Source organism: Saimiri boliviensis, chromosome 11, assembly GCF_048565385.1.
Source record: "Saimiri boliviensis isolate mSaiBol1 chromosome 11, mSaiBol1.pri, whole genome shotgun sequence".
Taxonomy (NCBI): domain Eukaryota; kingdom Metazoa; phylum Chordata; class Mammalia; order Primates; family Cebidae; genus Saimiri; species Saimiri boliviensis.
The window spans coordinates 54,675,840-54,693,848 of record NC_133459.1 but is presented as its reverse complement, the minus strand read 5'-3'; the positions used below and the strand labels follow the sequence as shown (position 1 = coordinate 54,693,848).

The following is an 18,009-nucleotide window of genomic DNA, read 5'->3' as shown; positions in this document are numbered from 1 at the left end:
AGCTGTTACTTTTATTCACATTTCATCAGGCAATGCCAGTCTCAGGCCCCACCTTACTTTAAAACAGCCAGACAGTGCTATCTTAACATGTGCTTGAAAGTAGAGGAGGTAAGGGATATTCATGACCATCCCTACTGGTTACCCATTAACTCTTAGTGGCTTTCTGAATAGGACATGGATGACTTTGACAGGCTGTTGTTTTTGGCTAAAAGGTCCCCCCTTCCCATATAAATTTGGCCAACTCCTGCTCCTCTTTTAGGAGATGGCTCAAATGTAACTTTTACTGGAAAGTTCTCCTGTACCCCATCTACCCACCCACCCCACCAACACACATACATTGTGAGGGGTTGGTTATGGTATTCTCCTCGCTGAACAGGACCTTGAACACTTCATCTAGTTCCTGAGGCTTTAAACTGCTACAGCTACCTAGGAAATCCACACTAAGTATCACGCGGATTAGACTTGGCAGCACACTTCCTTCTTTCATCTACCACCTTGGTTCAGAATTGTCCTCCTTGTCAAGCATGTGCTCCTTAGCAATGTGTTTCTGCATCCATTGCCATGACAAGCTCCCTGCTTCACCCACTGCTGTATCCCCAGCACCTCTCTCACTGCCTGGCAAGGGAAGACACTCAGAAGATACTGAATGGCCAAGTGGAGTGATGCGTTGTAAAGCACTGTTACTCCTTTTCCATTTCTATGTCCCGTATGAACCTCATGGCAGCCATGAGAGGGAGGTTCTACCAGGTTTATCCTTTCTAGTTTACAGATGAGAAAACAGGATCCAAGTGGTGCAGAGATTGGTCTAAGTCACAGAGAAAGTAAATTGTAAAAGCAGGAGTAGAACACAGGCTGCCTGACTTCTGGTCCAGTTCTTTTTACTCAAATTGCCTCTTATTTCTCAGGTTATTCTTGAAATGGCAGATGTAGATTCTGTTTAATGAAACAAAAATGACAATTTCTTTTTGTGGGGGGAAGAGGTGGAGACAGGGTCTCACTCTGTCACTGTCACACAGGCTGGAGTACAGTGGCACAATCATGGCTCACTGTAGCCTCAACCTCCTGGGCTCAAGTGATTCTTCCACCTTAGCCTCATTGAGTAGCTGCAACTATAGGTGCACACCACCATGTCTGGCTAATTTTTAAAGTGTTTTGTAGAGACAAGGTCTCACTATATTGCTCAATCTGGTCTTGAACTCCTGGCCTCAAGTGATCTTCCAAATGCCTGAGCTTTTCCAGGCTAGGCATGGTGGGTGATGCCTGTAATCTCAGCACTTAAGAAGCTGAGGTGCTGGGATTACAGGCATCACACATCATACCCAGACTAAAAATCCTTTCTATGTCCTTAATATTCTTAACATTTTCATTCCCAGCCTTTCTCCATCCATTCGCTCATTTATTTCACTAATATTTATTGAACACTTCCTATGAGCCTCCATGGACTGTTTTCCAGAACAAAGGCTCTTGAGTCAGAATAGATCAAGAAGCTCTCCCAGTTACTAGCTATAAGGTCATGGTGAATTTGACTATTCTTTGTCTTAATTTCTCAGTAAAATCGGAATTCTAATGATTCTTTGTTCACTGGGCTGTGTTGAGAATTTCTTATGTTCTACTGCTGCTCTAACAAATAACACAGACTTAGTACCTTACAAATAACACTCATGTATTATGTCACAGCTCTGTGGGTTAGCTGTGTCTCTGCCCAGGATTTACAAGGCTAAAATTGAGGTGTCAGTAGCCCTGTGCCCCATTTTGGAGGCTCTGGGGATGAATCTACCTCCAGGCTCATTTAAGTTGTTGACAGAATTTAGATCCTTGTGGGTATAGGGTTGAAGCTGCTGTTTCCTTTCTGACTGTTGGCCAGGAGTTGTTCTCAGCCTCTAGGGACCACTTGCATTCCTTGGCTTGTGGCCTCTTCCTCCATCTTCAAAGCCAGCAACATGTCAAGTCCTTCTCATACTTCAGCTTTCTCTGGCTTCCCCCTCTGCCTCATCTCTCCTACCTCCAGTTGGAGAAAGCTCCACTTTCAAGGTCTAATGTAATTAGATCAAGCCCATCCAGGTAATCCCCCACCTCAAAATCTTTAAAATCACAGCTGCAAAGTCTTTTTTCCATCTAAAGTAATTATTTGCAGGTTCTAGGGATCAAGATATGAACATCTTTAGGGGCCATTATTCTGCCTGTAATAAAGATTAAATGAAGCCATGCATGTAATACACTTGGTAACATGCCTGGGCATATTGTAATTACTCAATATGTGTTAGGTATTATGATTGCTATTGTTGTATTGTTATTAATTTTGTCATTGGTAAGGCAGGGAAGGAAGTGTTCCCCTACATTATGAATAAGGAAATAGAAAGGCAGAGATGTGACCTAACTAGTTCACTCTGACGGTATGGTGCACTACTGAGCGTTCATCTTTGCATTCCTGTTGCCTAGCATGATATCTGGGAAACAACAGGAATCACTACTTTTTTAGCACTTGCTGTGTTTCAGATGCTTTGCAAAAGTGTTTTCTTCACTGGCATAACAACGCTGGAAGGCAGGAATTCGTAACCCATTTTGTAGTGGGGAAATGGAGGGTGAGATGTGTTAAATAAGATCTCAAGGTCTGGAGCTCACAGGTAGTGAAACTGAGACATGGACCCTAGTCAGTTTAATTGTAAATCCTGCCTCTTTCTGCTTCTGCATGCTGACCCTCTGGTTTATCTTACTCCAATAAGAGATATTTCTTGACCATCCCCATCCCTTCAGCATTGCTATATATATATTTTTGATACAGATCTGAGGTTCAAAGACAGCAAAAGGCTCACTCAAGGTCATAGAGACTAGATGGCAGAGAGGGGATTTAAACCCAGGTTTAGCCTGGTTCTGATGTCCTTGCTCCTTCTACCACTGTGCTGCTCAGGATATTTGCTGAGCTGGGGTTCAGCACCTAAGTGTTAAATGAATTAACAGCCCATTCCAGCCCTATTCCTGTCTTTATATTTTGCAGGAAAAACAGCCAACAGGTGCTGTTGCTTTAGAGGACCTTATGACTTGGGACAGTAGCTGGTTTCTTGAGGGCTGAAAGTGATGGCCATTTTCTTCTGGGAATGAGAATTCCATGAAGGACCCGCACTGCCGGTGGTCTCAGCCTGCTTTTCGTAGGACTTGAGATTGGGTGGTTGTGGAGTTGCCTGTCATGGGTGCTGGCAAAACAATAACTACATTATTCTCTGCTTTTTGGGATTATTTTTAAAAGGCCAACAAAAGACCAGAGGAGGAGGAGTTTGGGAGGCGGTGCAGCCCTGGTGTTACCCACGGCTTGTCACCTTTTCTGTCTTATTTCTGTTCATGGAAATGAGTCAGGCTGAGGCCTCTGGTGTTTGCACGCAGGACAATGGTTTCAGGGGACTTTAGCCCTCAAGGAGGCAAGAACAACTTTGTGTCAGTAACTGCCGATTGACCTAAAAACATGTTAGATGGTTTGTTCTGGCAACATAAAAACATAAAGTCATAAGTATTTCTGACAATGATGATTGACTGTGGTGTTACTTTTTAAAAAAATTGTTACCCTTTGCAACCTCAGATGATCCTAAGGCACCGCAATGAGGTAAGTAGGGCACTAGCTGAGTTAAGATCACAGGCACTGGGATCATCCTGGTTTGGATACTGGCTCTATTATTTACCATGGGGTTACCCAACGGTAATCCCACTTAGCATGGGGTTGCCTCTCTGATCCTCAGTTTTCTCATCTCTAAATATGGATAATAATATCAAATGACTAGGGCTATTTGGGCATCAAACGACAAAATGTAAGAACAGTGAAATCAGGGGCTGGCAGAGAGTAAGTAATCAAAGTGGCACTGTGGTGCTTGTACCAGTAAATCACCTGCAGCTGTGGGAGGACATGTGATGTGGGCAGGCTCACCCAGCAAATGACAGGCAAATAGGTGCTGGCTGTGTTAATTCCAGAGGTTCTAACCTAGCCTCCTCCGGACTGAATCCTCTCCTCTGAGTCTGTCTATTCACTGTCTCCTACAGCCCTTTCCAAGTGTGAACCCAGTGGAGACCTTTGCAAACTGAAGTCATGAAGCAGGTTGCATGAGGTAGACCCATCTCCTGGCAGCTGTCTCCATAGACACAGCCTGGTTTTGGTCTCCATCCCTTACCTAGGTAAGTACAACCCTTTCCTGACTGCTTTCCGCATTTCGTTTTGATCATACACTGCTGCTGGAGCAATATTGCTAAAAATATTTACTTTAAAACCCTTAACCAGCACTCAAGACCTCATCCACTTCAGGCCCACACTGGGAAGCAGGGTTTTCATTTCTCCTGACCTATCCTTGCCTCATAGTACTAGCTGAGGGACATGGTCTTTCCAAAGGATCTTGGAATGTAGACAGTCCATTCATCTCTCTGGATGCTTGAGGTTCCCTTTTGGAATCAAGCGGAGCCATCAGAAGGTCAACGGACTGTTTTGCCACAGTCCTGTGCAGAATCAAGCTGGGTTATGCCCTCGCTGCCTCTGTCCCACACTGAGACAGCATTGTGAATATTGTTCACTATATCACACACTGCCTCCTGTGTGAAGCCCGTGGAAGAGATTCTTTTAGAACTATCCTGGGGAAATAAGTATGGATTGGCTCTCCTTTGTACTGTGGCTGCCAGGAAACTGGAAGTCACACTTGAAACTGTACCATAGCAGCCAGTGAGACTTTATGGTCTGGGTTTTGGGCTCTGTGTTCTTGCCCCATTATGTATAGTTTCTCTCATTCTTACTCTTTATGCTAATAAAATCAGTCATGGGATTGAATTGAAATAAGAAAGTGTCTGGTATTGTAGAAGTTAATTTGTGAAGTAATAATAATAAGAATAATAAGTAACACCTATTGAGTAATTGCTATGTGTGAAGCATTGTTCTAAGTCCCTTATATGCATTTTTATGTTTAATTTTCACACAAACCTTAAGTGGTAGGTGATATTATTGTCCCATTTGTATAGAGGAGAAAACTGAGGCATGAAATGATAAATGATTTGCCCAATGTTATGAAGCAAGCAATTGGCAACGTCAAACTTTGAATATGGGATAATTTGACTCCAGAAACTAAGACCTGATCCATTAGGCATTAAGCTTCCCAAGGAACAAGAGAAATGGACATAGCCTAATCAAACCTTAGGTAGCTTGTCTTTGCCTATAAGGGAAATGAGACGTGGTATAGGTAAGAGGTTGCTAAGGTTGATGCACACATAGGAGCAAAAAGAAAAGTGAATAGACCTGAGTGAGACCGCAGGCTCTGGAAGAGCCCGCTGTGTTTCAGTGTGTTCTGGAATGGGGACATCTGTGAGCAGAGCCAGCAGTTGTTTCAGCTTAGGTGACATCATCATATATATCCTACCTGCCTCTATAACTTAAGTTTCAGACAGGCCAATTATTTTCAGTTCCACAACCCTGCCAACCAGCACAGCCTTTTGCCCTGGGTGTGGATAACGCTGCTCCTCCTTCACCTCCAAGCTTAGCCTTGTAAACCAGTCCATTTTTCAGGAAACAGCTCGGAAATCCCAGGGGTGCTTTCTTGGGTTAGATGTCCTGTCACAGTCCCCAGACTTGCAAGTTGCTGTGTTTTTCTTTTCTACAGTGCTGAATGCACTATTTAAAAGGCCTGTTTATTGCTCTGTTTTCTCTTGTTAACTCAGAGATTCTTGAGGGCAATGCAGCATGTTTTATTCTGCATGGCATGTTGGAGTCATTACGTATGTTTGTGTGCATAGTCTCTCTGTGAAGATTTGTCAAGCAGTAAATTGTATCTGCTCGTACTTCTATCTGCATAAATATTCAAATGATCATACAGTGTTATTTTACTGTGTGTGGTCTCATGTAGGCCTCATTGTGGAATGAAATAGGATATAAACAAGCAAGCAAGGAAATAAACAAATACAAGTAACTCAAATCTGCATAGTGCTTTATAGATGACGTCCTTTAATATCAATTATCTCATTGGTTATAACACTCTCATTTTGCATATCAGGAAAGAGATGGCCCAGGATTGCTCAGCTTATGAGGTACTTTAAGGCTGGCTCAAATTCAGATCAGGGGCTTTGGATAACCCAGGTTGTGGGCATAAAGCCTGACCTGACCACTTGAGGGCCTCTTAGAAATTTAATTTTCTCATTTCTAAAATGGAAATAATAATAGAACCGAGGGTAGCAATGTAGATCCATAGAGTTATGTGAAGCACAAAGGCTGCATAAATGCTTGGTGAATACATTAATATACAATCTCACTCTGTAGAAAACTTTGCAACAAATGACAGGTTGTAAGAAAGCAGTGGAATTCCTTGTGTGTTCCTGACCGCACTCATTCTTCCTCCTAACTTTCTGCTCTTTCACTTCCCTCTAGATCTTACGGTTATTAAGGTCCTTAGTTTTTGCCACGTGTATGTTATTTCATAATTCTTGGCCTTGCTTTGGATTCCCACTCTCCCTGAGCTCGTTCTCCAAGACTTGTTCTTTTGCTGAATTGGAAAACTTCCTTCTCCTCTTGCACAACTTCTCTGATTCCACAGCTGTGACATTCCACCTGGCAGGGAGCTCTGCTGTGGACACAGAGCTCACTTGGGGGCCTCAGCCAGGAACACAGAGACCTCACTGCCTTGACCCAGCAGAGAACACCTTCCTCTGATTCTAGGAAATGCATGAGAGGACCTGCATTATTTCAAAGCCAACATTTTTCAGGCATTGGACAATTTGATGGTGGAGTTCATTCCCTGCTTCCATCTGGACTGGTTCATTTTGATCTGTCAAGTATCCTTGGGGCCAGACAGACTGCCAGATTGGGTAATTTTCTCAGAAAAGAGCTGCAAAGATGAAGGTTTCAGATGTGCTTTCAGCATGAATCATGAGTTGCAGGCACCAGGGCCAATGCGGAGCATATGTCCATCAATGAGTTTGGGGTAAAGCAAAGTGGGAGCTACATGTGACATCCTTGGGGCTGCCACAGTTCAAAGGAGAGTTCTGCACCTGTGAACTTTTAGTACTTTTTAAAGGTATTTCTATAACCCTTTAGATTGAATTCACATTGTCGTTTGTTTAATAAAAAATTATTGAGCCTTGAAACAGATAGATATGGTCCTGGCGGTCTAGTGGGAAACATTGGCCTGTAAGGGACAAGTTAAATATCGTGTGATGAGGGCTGTAGTGAAGGAAGCACAGAGAGTTATGAGATGCTGTGTAAAAGGCCCTCCATGCAGACTTGGTGGGGTTGGTCAAGATGGAGGTGACAGGTGGCAGGGAAAACTTGTCAGAGGAATTTATCAGTTAGCTAAGATCTAAAGAATGAGCTGAAATTAGCTAGTTGAAGAATAATCCAGGGGCAAGAAATAATGTGTTTAAAACCCTGGAGGTGAGGGAACATAACATGTTTGAGAAACAAGCACCATTTCTGAGTGAGACTGCGGTGTAGGCAAAGATGGGGTGAAAACAAGAGGGAGATCCAGGCACTCCCTACTTTTTCCTTCTTTTCACTTTACTATAACATTTGCCTGCACAAAATGTGCTCAGGAATATATGTGTTAAATGAAAAATTCCTTACATTCATAGATTCAGAAATACTTGAAGTTCTAATGGGAATTTAGAAGCCACCCATTCAGAAAGGAGGTTATCTTAATGGGACCTCCATAAGTAAAGAAGCAACTCAGAACTTTCCTGGGTAAGGCAGCGTTTTGCAAGATTTGGATTCCTGGATTTGGCCTTGTTAGTAAGCTATCGTATGGGCCCTAGCAGGGCCAGAGCACGAACTGCTAGGAGAGGTTTGCACGTAATAAACCACACCTGTTGTTCTTATATTAACAATCAGAGTTACCTGATTTGAACTGCTAGTTCAAAAGATTTGCCAACAGACTATCTGGCTACATATTTTCAACAACCCTAACTCCTCAAGTCATACTCCACCAAAGAGTACCTACCAAATATACAAATGATTCCTACCTTCCTGGGACCTTTAATAGCTATCTTATTGCTACTAATCCTTGGTCCTTGTTTGTTTAGCTTCCTTGTAAAGTTTGCGTCTTCCAAGTTGCAGCAGTTGCATGTCAATATGATGATGACGCAAGGATTCCAATCAACTGCTGCCTTGGAACTGGACTCTTTTGATGGCCTGTGCTAGGTACACTTAAACCAGGCAGCCAGAGATCTCCATGCCCTTACTAGGCAGGGCCATCACCCCTAAGCAGCAGGAAGTAGATACAGAAGACTGACATTCTTCCTCATTGACCCTTAAGAATAAAGGGATGGAATCTCTACAGGGGGGAAAATGAGATGGGAATAATACAGGGTGGTCACAGGAGAGCAGAAAATTCCAGGCAGCAGTTTCACATGACTAGCAAAAGGAAACTGTCAAAATAGCTGCAGAAGCTATAGGCTGATAAGACTGTGAAAAACCAGGGTGTGGACAAAGCTGGCTAAGATTGGCTAGACACAACATGACACTGGAATTGACCTAGTTTTCACCTAAGACCTCATTATATGCTCATTAACATGTTAAATCACACACCCACCAGTGCCATGACAGTACAGGAACACCTATAATTGGTATAAAAATGATGTCATCACAGTTCCGAGATATTGCCACCTTTTTTCCAGGAAAGTTCCTGGTTAAAGAAACCCATAAAAGTGGAAACCCCAAGCTCCACAGTCCGCATCTCTCTTGAGTATGCCTGCACTCCCCTTTCTTGAGTATGCACTCATAAGACTTTGAATGGCATTTTAAGAAATTTAAATTTCAACCTGAAGCCATAAGTCCACATCAGAAGTTTTCAAAGGTAAGAGTCCATTGGGAAGAAAAGGTTTGTAATATAAGAAAAAACGGATTGGAAGGAGTGAGCCCAGAAGCAGAGATACTATTTGAAGAGCAATTTCAATAGTCCAAGGTAGAGAAAATGACTGTATGAACCACAGCACTGACAATGGGATGGACAGGGAGGAAAATCCTGAAAAGACTGCTAAAGTGAGGTCTATAATAACCTCCACCAGACTGGCCTGTTGCTTTTTCATCAGTTAGGGCAGTGGTCCTGTCACTGGCTAAACATTAGAATTTCCAGGAGGAGAAGGAGGCCTAGACTGCTCCTTGGACCAACTGAATCAAAATCATTAAGTGCAGGGTCCTGATTCTCAGATGATTCTCTTTAGACCATCCTAGGGAGAGTTTCCCAGGTCTTTGCTCTTTGGGCTGGGAGAGATTTGACATTTACTTACATCGGGAAAGCTAGAAATGGAAAAGTGCGTTTTGCATTGATAAAGAGTGCAGTATGTTAATAGAAATCTAGACAGAGCTATCTAGATGTAGAATTGGTAAGTAATTTATCATTCAGGCAGAGACACTATTAACTGGACAGAACCCTGGACTGTAAGTGCAAACTGAGATTGCCATGGATGAACCAAAATAAATGGCAACTCTCTATTTTGTCACCAATTCTACTGCTCCCATTCTTTCTAGAGCCTTTTCCCAATGAAGCTTTTACCCCATTATTCATAAGAACTTTTACTGTCCAAGTCACCAATTTCTACATGGCTGAACCTAAGGGTCAATTGTCTGTCCACTGTTTATTTGGCCCGACAGTTGATTTCATTGATTATTTATTTACTTGGCTGTATACCACACTCCTCTGTTTTTCCTCCCAGGTTGCTGGCTAGTTTTCCTTTGTGCTGGTTCCTTATAACTCTCTGACATTTTAATATCAATGTGCACCTGGGTTCAGTCCCAGGCCCCATCTTCTTTGTCTCTCCCCACTCTCTTTGACAATGTCATCCAGTTTCATTGATTGGAATGTTATTGTTGTGCTGAAAAGTCCCAAATTTATGTTTCTAGCCCTGGACCTCTTCTGTGAATTCCAGACTCTTCCTTCAAATGCCAACTTGACATCTCACCTGAGTGATAAAAGAACCTGACTTCAGCTTTCTGGCAACTGAACTCCAGCATCCCCCTGCCCCTCCACAAGATATATTTTTTTCAGTCTTCCTCATTTTAATAAGCAATAATCCCTTTCATCTAATTGTTCAGACCAGAAAACTGATTGTGTTTCCAATGTCCTCTCTTTTTCTTAATCCCCACATTTAATCTGTCAGCAAGTGCCTTCAAAATACATCCAGAATTTGCCCACCTCTCATCCCATAACTGCCTTCATTCTGTGATAAGCCGCCATCATTTAGTGCCTAAATGATTTCACTAATGGGTCTCTGTGATTCTGTTCTGGCTCCCCCTCTGACTCTTCTCAACTCCACAACCAAATTAACGCTTTAAAAATACATGCCAGTTGATCTCACTTTGCTGTTCAAAATGTCCAACGGCCTTCCATCCCACACAAAGAAGAGGTCAATCTTTACGATGACCTTCAAAGCTCTGTATTCTCACCTCCCATCTCCTGTCTCATCTGCTCCCATCATCTCCTTCACATATACCACTCTCCTCACACTTGCATCAGACATGGTCCTAAAATACACCACACTGGGTGACTTAGACAGTTTGAGCTGCTATTAATAAATTTCCCAGGAGTTCTGAAGGCTGGAAGCCTAGGATCAAGGTGGCAATTTGATCAGGTTCTGGTAGGGGCCTTCTTCCAAGGTGCAGACAGCCAACTTCTTACATATTCCCATGGAGTGAGAGAGCTCTCTGGGGGTCTCTTTTTTTTTTTTTTTTTTTTTTTGAGATCGGATCTCACTCTATTGCCAGGCTGGAGTGCAGTGGCTTGATCTTGGCTCACTGCAACTTCTGTTTTCCAGTTTCAAGCAATTCTCCTGCCTCAGCCTCCTGACTAGCTGGGACTACAGGCACGCACCACCACGCCTGGCTAATTTTTTGTACTTTTAGTAGAGACGGGGTTTCACCATGTTGGCCAGGATGGTCTCGATCTGTTGACCTCGTGATCCACCCTCCTGAACCTCCCAAAGTGCTGGGATTACAGGCGTGAGCCACCACGCCTGGCTGGGGGTCCCTTTTATAAGGACATTAATCCCCTTTTGCGGGTTCCCCCCATGACCTAATCATGATCCCAAGGCCCCACCTCCTGATACCATCACACTAGGGTTAAGGTTTCAACATATGAATTTGAGAAGGGCACATTCAGGCCATTGACTATAGCAGATGATTATTTCTCTAACTTGAACCCTTAATTTTACTGCTACCTCTGGGCCTTCAACGTTCCTTCTTGCATGATATCTCATGCCTTACAGGAGATATCCCTCTACTCACTATTTCCTTTGAGTCTTTGCTCTAAAGGCAACTTCCATAGGAGGTCTTGGAGGAACACTCCCTAAAGTATCACCTTCTTTCTCCCCCAGCACAAAATGTATACACTATCTCCTTTAATGCGATTTTCCCATTTCCTGACTTGATGTACTTCCTAGTATACTAACTTATTTATTATTTGTCTTTCACCCACTTAAATATAAGCAAATGTAGGAGCAAAGATTTCTTTTCTGCATCCCTAGTGCCTAGAAGTGTCTAAAATATGATAGGTGCTCAGTAACTCTCTTATGAATAAATAGAATTAGAGGAGTTGGAGTGAAGGCTGAAGTCTGGTTTTCAAGAGGATGCCATCATAATGCTTTTGTAGGGGCCCGTTGTGGGAAGCTCAGGGCAACAGAAGTGGATCTCCTGTGTGGATGGATCAGGGGTCATCAATTCAGCAAACATTTATGGAGTGCTTATTCTACATTAGGAGAGTTTCAGAGCTGCTTCTGACCTGGACGAGCTCACATGCTACTGAAAGACAAGAATGTAAACCATGGTGTTAAGCAGAATCATGTGTGCACAAAAAGGAAGGATAAACATGGAGAGCAGAAGCAGAAAAGGAGGAGAGATTTGTACAGAGGAGGAAGGGGATTTACCAGGGAAAGTTCCGCAGAGAAGGTGGCAGGGCATTGCATTTGTATCAGATGAAGAGAACTTCAATAGAGGCGGGGTGGAGTACAAGGCACAGCATGGAAATAGGAGCAAATAGGATGTGTCTGGTCAATGGGGAAGAGATCATTATGAGTCCATCTTGAAGTAAATGGGCAGAGTTACTGAGATACAGACAGGTAGGCAAAATCCAGACCATTTAGGTGAGGGGAGCGGTGTCCTGTTGGAGAATTTGGCTATTTTTCAGTAGAGAGGTGATTACATTTTGGAGACTTTAAGCAATGAGATGTGACTGACTTTGTAACATAATAGTCTGAAGAAATGGAAGAGAAAAGAAATTTCAAAATCAGTTAGGAGGCCATTTCTCAGATGAAAGGTCATGAACTTAAGGTGAGTGATGAACATCTGCTTGCTCATTTTCTTCATTCTTCACCTAGCTAAATTCCTAGCATCCTTTAGATTGAACAGTTCTTCCAGGAGGCCTTCCAGAGCTCCCCAAGATCCCTTTTTGTGCTTTTAATCTGTTCATGTGTTCATTCATTCAGTCTACAAATATTGAATAAACATCTCTTTTCTACAACTATGACAAGTGTTTGGAGAATGCAGTGATAACGAAATAGATATGGATTACCGTAAGGGCTAGAAAGGAAAAGCATAGAGGGATATAAGGAAATAACAGGAAAATTTAATTCAATTTAAGGTCAGGAAACTCCTCTCAAAGGAAGCCACATTTAGATTCTTTGACTGAAAAGTAGGAACTGACCATGTGAAGATAGGGGAAGACTCACCCAGGCAGAAGAGAAACATGTGCAAAGGTACCACAATGGTGAGAAGAATGTCTGTTTCCCTTTCTCGAATATGGGTACTATATCTATAGTACTCAGCAGAGTAGCTGGGGCATAGTAAGTGCTTAGAAAATATTAGTTTAGTGAATGAGTATAGGCATGAGTCAAGTCTAAATGTGATTGGCTATTTAGCAAACACCTCGGAGCCTGTCTCTGTAAATCCAGTATGGTTTCATTCCAGTGTGACTTGTGTTTAATTCAATTATTGATATTGGCAATAACAGTGATCACCCCTAATCTTGGATACAACCTGGAAATAGAAGAAATAAAACACTGGTGTGTGTGTGTTTGTGTGTGTGGGTGTGGGTGTGGGTGTGTGTAACTGAATTGTACAGTTATTTGGTCGATTACAACACTAGTTCTCATACGTGCTTTTTTACTGCAACATTTTTTGTGGGGGAATCAGCTTAGGAGAGTTTCAAAGCTGACAACAGTTCTGGAAATTAGGTTTCCTAACCTTTTGTTATAAACTGAGACCAGAAAAGGCTCACTGTCTTGTTTGTGGTTAGATGTATGGTTATGCAAAAATAATAAGGCAGGGATATTGGAGGTAAGAGGAAGTTTTCAAAGCCTGAACAATAGTTCCTCAATATTCAACAGGCTGAGAAATAATTCTAATGGGTAGTAGGATGGGGAGCAGTCTGGGAGCAGGATTGTTGTTGGTAAATGTTAAAAAAAAAAGTTCTGGATTTGCGCCTAAAAAAAAGGAACTAGAAAGGAACTGTTTTTTTTTTTTTTTTTTCCAGATATGCCCTTTAAGACTGTGAAATAACAGAAAACCCAAATGAATCTAGTTTACTTCAGAGAGCTGTAAAGATTTTACAGAGGAATTTTCATTAGTCTTCACTTTTTCTCCAGGACCCAAGTGAGCACCTTGTGATTACTTCACCAGCAGAGCGACTCCTGCAGCCAGCAGTCCACTTTGTTCTTCTGTAGATCCTGCTTGTGGTGTTGGATCTAATAACTTTTTCCCTGACCCAGCATTATGAAGGATTTCTCCTGTGTTTTCTTCTAAAAATTCTACATTTAGGTATGTCATCCATTTTGAGCTAATTCTTTTAAACAGTGCAAAGTATGGATTGAATTTTTTTTTTTTTAGATGCACGTCTAATTTTTCCACCACCATTTGTTGAAAAGACTAATGTTCTTGCCTGAATAGGCTTTGCATTGTTGTTGAAAATCATGTTCACACATGTATACATTCCATTGCTCTATTTGCCTCTTTATGAAAATACTACTATTTTGATTAATATAGGTTTACAGGGAGTCTTAAAATCAGATCGCAGAAGTTATTTAACCTTACTCTTGTTTTTAAAAGTTGTTTTGGATAATCTAGATCTTTGCATTTCCATACAAATTTTATAATCTGTTTGGAAATGTATTTAAAATATTCTGCTGGGATTTTGATTGACATTACACTGAATCAGTGGATCACTTTGGGGAGAATTGACATCTTAACAATATTGAGTCATCTAATATATGATCATGGTAATTGCTCCATTTATTTAGGTCTTCTTTAACATCTTGAAGCAATGTTTTGTAGTTTTCAGTATGTAGATATTTAATAGATTTTAAAATATGATCCCTAAATATTCAATGTTTTTGATGCTATTAGAATTTTTAAAAATTAATTTCTGTTCTGAGGAAAAAAGATAAAAGATTAAACAACACATATAAAACAAAAAAAGAACCAAAAGAGAAATTTTGACAACTACAATAAAACATAAAATAATAACAAAAATAAAATAAAAAATTAATTTCTTACTTTTTTTTTTACTAGTATATGGATATGTAATTGGTCTTTGGATTATTGCTTTTATATCCTATAGGCTTGCTAAAGTCATTTAGTTCTGATTTTTTTGGGGGCAAAATTGATTGAATCTGCTACATAGATGATCATGTCATCTGTGAATAAAGTCAGTTAGACGTATTCCTTCCCAATCTTGATGTCTTTTATTTCCTTTTCTTGCCTGAAAACTCCCTTAAGGAAGTAAACCAGGGCAATCAAGGTATTCAACTTTTTGTTCAACTACTATATCTGTTTTTGCCTGATGTTCACTGCTTTGAAAACCATTATTTCACATATATAGTCTGGTTTTTGAGTATGTATGGCAGGAAGGTAAATCCAGGCTCTTTTATTCCATCTTGACCAGAAGCAGAAGTTTCCCCAATTTACATTTAAGATAAAGACAAAAGATGAGATTTTAAAAATCATCTCATATCCTTTGGCAAATTCATATCCACTGCCCACGGAGCTTCTTGAGCCCATGTGTTTAATTTCTCATAGGAGCAGATCAAGCATGAAGAGATGCTCTTCCTAAGGGAGCCACAAGAGCCAAAAGATCTAAATTATTTTCAAGGTCATAGTGATAGTAACAAAGCAGTTTCTTCCATATGTGTAGCCCTTCATGGTGTATAGAATGTTTTTGTATTCATGAGTTCGGTTGAGCTTTACAGCATCATTAGACAATAATGGGTATGTGAGGGTGGGTGGGTATTGACAAAGAATTGGATGCTCAGAGAAATGAAGTGAATTTCCTAAGAATACACAGCTAAGGAGAGGAGATAGGGAGCTGCTTCTTGGGCCCTGGGTTGTTTGACTCCTTGTCCAACTCTTTTGCTTTTCAAGACAATTTTTTAGAGAAGTTTTAGGTTCATAGCAAAATTGAGAGGAGGGTGCAAAGATTTCTCATATAGTCCCTGCACCAACACATGCATAGCCTCCCCCATTATCAACATCTCATGTTGGAGTGGTACATGTGTTACTATTGATCTATAGGGGGAAAGCTACAAAATCCACAGCTCATTAGATTTATACCTAAGTATTTTATTTTTAGGAGTGCTAATGAAAGTGGTGTTGTGGTTTTGATTTCAAATTCCACTTGTTCATTGCTGGTCTATTGGAAAGCAATTGATTTTTACATTTGAATCCTGCAAACTTGCTCTAATTTTTCCTAGTTCCAGTTTATTTTGCCAGTTCTTTCAGGTTTTCTACACAGACAATTATGTTGTCTGCAAACAAACCCAGTTTTATTTCTTCTTTCCAATCTGCCTTTTATTTCCTTTTTTTTTGTCTTACGGCATTAACTAGGACTTTCATTATGATTTTAAAAGGAGTGGTGAGAGGGGACATTCTTGTCTTGTTTCTGATCTTAGTGGAAAAAATTCTAGATTCTCACTATTAAGTATAATATTAGCTATAGTTTATTTTAATAAATATCATTTATCAAGTTGAGATTCTTCTCTATTTCTAGTTTACTGAGCGTTTTTGTCATGAATTAGTGCTGGATTTTATCAAACACTTTTTCTGTATCTCTTGATGTGATCATGTGACTTTTCTGTTGATTCTGTTGATGTAATGACTACATTAATTATTATTATTATTTTTGAGACAGGACCTCACTTTGTCACCCAGGATGGAGTGTAGTGATGCAATCATAGTTCACTACGCCTTGATCTCCTGTGCTCAGGTGACCCTCCTGCCTCCACCTCCTTAGTAGCTAAGGCTACAGGCACACACCACTACAACTAGCTAAGAAAAAAAATTGTTAGTAGAGGCTGGGTCTCACTTCCTTGTGCAGGTTGATCTGGCCTCAGGTGATCCTCCTGCCTCAGCCTCCCAATGTGTTGGGATTACAGGCATGAGTCACCAAGTCTGGCCAATATTAATTGAATTTTGGGTGTTGAATCAGCCATGCATTCCTGGGGAAAAAGATCTCACTTGGTTACGGTGTATATTTCTTTTTATACATTGCTGTATTCAATTTGCTAATATTTTGTTGAGTACTTTTGCATCTATGTTCATGAAAGATTTTATTCCGTAGTTTTCTTGTAACAGGTTGTTATCTTGTAGTGTTTCCCAGTCTGGATTTTACTGACTATACCTCTGTGGTACAGTTTAACATGTTCTTCTGTCTTCTGAAGTTCCTAAAAATTAGTTTGATATTTTACTCTTTTTTGAAAAATAAAAACATACTTATTATGAAGAATTTCAAACATATGAAAGTAGCTAAAATTGTACAATGAATTCTCACATATTCATCATGTGACTTTAGTAGTTATCAATTCCTGGGCACTCTTTCTCCATCGACACCCCCATCTACTTACTGCCACTTCATACTAATGCTGTATATGCATCTCAGCTGTAATATAATTATACAGGTAAATATTTCAATATGTACTCTAAAAGATAAGGAGTATTTAAAAATACATACTCATTATACCATTTCATGTCTAACATTAGCAATGATTCTTTAATATCATCAATTATCCAGGACATCTAGAAATTTATAGTGGTCTCGGAATATCAAAAATTTTTAATTAGTTAATTTGAATCAGGATCCAGTAAGTTCCCCACGTCATAATTTTAATGTATATATTTCTTCGTCATCTTGTTTTCTTCCTTTTGTAAGGTATTTGTTGAAAAAAAAACAAACAAAAATAACTGATTGTTTCCCTGCAGTGTTTCCCATTCTGGGTTCTGTTGATTGTACCTCTCTGGTACAGTTTAACATGTTCTTCTGTTTTCTGTAGTTCCTGAAAATCAGCAGTTGTAACTAGAGGTTTGATCAGATTCAGGTTTAATTGTTTCATTTTAATAAGACAACTTTATAGGTGGCATTGTGTTCCTCCTCAGTAGGCACATAATCTCTAGTTTTTTTTTGTTTGTTTCTTTTTTTTGTTTGTTTTTTGTTTTTTGTTTTTGATGTTAGCAGTCATTGATGCTTAAAGCCTTAATTCACTGTGGGCTGAAAAGTGATAATATTCTATCACTCATCTGGAATTTTTTCCTTTGTATATTCTATAAAGTGACTTTAACTGTATTGGCTTATCTGCTTGTAAATAACTCTTAAGGTAGGACAGATGTGTATTAGGCTGCTACAAAATGGCCTTCCAGAGAATGTTTCTCTGTGACCATGTTCCTTTCTGCAGTTTGATTTTGCCTTCCTCTCATCAAAGGGTTGGAGTGGAGTCTCTTTTCCCCATCCGTGATTCTGGGTTGGCTGTGTAACTTGTTTTGACCAATAGAATACGGAGGAATTGATACTGTGTGAGGCCATGCCATAAGAGACTGTATATTTTCTGGTTTCCCTCTCTTGGAACACCATTGTCATGTAAAAAGGCCCAGTCTAACTTCTTGAGTAGGAAAGACAATATACAAAAATAGAGGCTGAGTCTTAGCTGTGTCCCTTGAGCATAGATCTCAAATGACCCACTAGTGAAATGCTGCTCCATGAATGAGCCCAGGCAAAATCACTAGAACCACGCAACCAACACAGAACTGTA

General features: G+C 40.5%; 1 long non-coding RNA gene across 1 annotated transcript in view; it reads left to right on the top strand.

Moving 5' to 3' along the window:
* LOC141580400 (uncharacterized) overlaps positions 1-13,696 on the top strand; it is a 73,775-nt gene extending 60,079 nt beyond the window's left edge. The window contains exons 3-4 of the long non-coding RNA XR_012512603.1: positions 4,027-4,158; positions 13,582-13,696. This is a non-coding gene — a long non-coding RNA (uncharacterized LOC141580400). The remainder of the gene's footprint in view (positions 1-4,026; positions 4,159-13,581) is intronic.
* The last annotated feature ends 4,313 nt before the right edge of the window (positions 13,697-18,009 follow it).